The sequence below is a fragment of the Pipistrellus kuhlii genome, unplaced genomic scaffold (genome assembly GCF_014108245.1).
Source record: "Pipistrellus kuhlii isolate mPipKuh1 unplaced genomic scaffold, mPipKuh1.p scaffold_m20_p_11, whole genome shotgun sequence".
NCBI lineage: Eukaryota > Metazoa > Chordata > Mammalia > Chiroptera > Vespertilionidae > Pipistrellus > Pipistrellus kuhlii.
Window position 1 is genome coordinate 18,810,234 of NW_023425416.1, and position 2,325 is coordinate 18,812,558.

Genomic DNA, 2,325 nt, shown 5'->3' on the forward strand with positions numbered 1-2,325 from the left:
GCAAAAGGTCAGGGGGGGGGGAAAGGAGATATATGTACTACTATTTGTTTTAGTTTAAACAATAAAATAAAATAAAATAAAAAAATTAAAAAACAAAACAAAAAAAACCCTGACTCCCAGGACATCGTCGCTGAGCTGGCCAGGCCACCTGACAGTGGAACCGGTGGAAGAACTTCCGGCACCGAGGCTGGCAGCGCACGAGGCAGATGCAAATCATGGGACAACCGCAGCCTCTGAGAAGGGGCTGATACCTGGGAAGGGGGTGCCTGAGCGAAGCTGAAGGATGAAGAAAGCAGGGTCTCTGGCAGTCACCGCTGCGATGTGTGAGGCAGCTACTGGTGTGGGCCCGAGTGTCAGCTCACAGACGGCCATCTATGACAAGCATTCAGCACACCCCACAAAAGGAGTTTCACTCATTCGGGGAGACAGCCTGCCCAGGTGCTGAGCTCCCATGACTCTGAGTCCCACACCTGATCTCCTTTAATCTCTTCTCCCCCGAAAAGCAAGCAGGGTCAGCCCACCTCACAAACAGGGAAACTGCGGCTCAGTGAGGCTGCCAGAGCTGCCCAGTGTCATGCAGCTGGGAATCAGCGAGGCGGGGATGGGAACCAGAGTACACCTGCTCCCGCCCCATGCTCTCCCCACAGGCCCTGTCCATTAAATGGGAGCAAAAGGAGATTGGGATTCTGAGCACTTGTCCGTCAGGGCCAAGCTGCGGCATCTGGAAGGTTCTTCCCTGCTGAGAAACGTAATTTCACTTAAGGTGTTCGTCCCAACCATGAGAAAACACAGTTCTCTCCTCACCCTCCGAGTCAGGGGCTGCACGTGAACTAGAAATGAGAGCCGGCCGTGGAGCGACAAGCTGAGCTGTGCTGCCGGCTGGTGTTGGGAATACCAACAATGAGGGGGGCCCGTAAAGGGGGGGAAACGGGAGGAAGTCCCTCCTGCCTTCTGAGTAGTGATGTTCCCCACCTGGCCTGCACACACAGACCCCATGTACATACAGATACACACACACACACACCATACATGCACACATACATTCACCATGGATGCACAAATTTGTGCACACATGCACACAGAAGCATGTGCACACACCATGCACACATATGCGTGCATACACACATACAAATACACATTCATCACATGTGCACAAATACACACGCACACACCATGCACACATGTACATTCATAGTGTGCATACACACATGCCAGGCACACATATACACATACACATACATACATACACTTGTAACTATCACCACCAATTTGTGTCTGACACATGCTCATGTGGTAAAGCTCCCCGGTTCCCAGTGATTCCTTCCTTCTCTGCACGCATGCCACCCTGTGGGCTCCAAGCAGAGACGTCAGCCCTCTGCGAACTCCACTGAGCCCAGCATGGCTCTGGCAGAGGGAGACCTAGCACCTGCTCAGCAGGGCAACACAGAAAAGGCGAGCACTTGCATCTGATGTTCCAAAGCGAAGTTGTATGGGGAGCAGAGCCACATCCATGGTGGTCAGTTTTGGGGTGAGGGCTGCCCCGTGCATGCTCTCTACCTGCCACGACATCGGCTGGGTCTGGGCTCCACAGTCAGAGCCAGTCAGTCCTCGGAGAAGGGGGGCCTATAGTCATACCCTGGCTGCGGCAAAGGCACACGCAGAGAACACAGCAGAGGACATCAGTTACCAAGCAGAGGCCCCGATCCGCTGGGACTTGGCTGGTCCGTGAGGATAAGGGCCTGTGGTGGGGGCTCCCAGGGCCTCCACTGGAACAGCGCCCTTTGCACCCCTCCTTCCCGCTGGATGTTCTCATGGGGTCACAGGCCAACAGTGTGTATGGTCCCTGCTTATCCTGAAATGACACTTGCATGTGATATACTGAGACATTAATATACCATTTACATACCATTTTTTTTTAAAAGGCCATTGAATGCCAAAGTAACAATAAAGGAGAAGTGAGAAGAAAGTGGCTTTTCAACACGTGTATTCAGTCTGAGGGAACGTGCAGGCCCAGAGGCACGGGAAGCCCATGACATCATCAGCTACGGGTGTGGACTTGAGGGGAGGGATAAGGTCAGAAGCCATTTCTTTTCTTTTTTTTATATATATATATATTTTATTGAATTTTTTATAGAGAGGAAGAAAGAGGGATAGAGAGTTGAAACATCAATGAGAGAGAATCATCGATCGGCTGCCTCCTGCACACCCCCTACTGGGGATGTCCCCACAACCAAGGTACATGCCCTTGACTGGAATCGAACCTAGGACCTTTCAGTCCGCAGGCCGACACTCTATCCACTGAGCCAAACCGGTTTCAACCAGAAG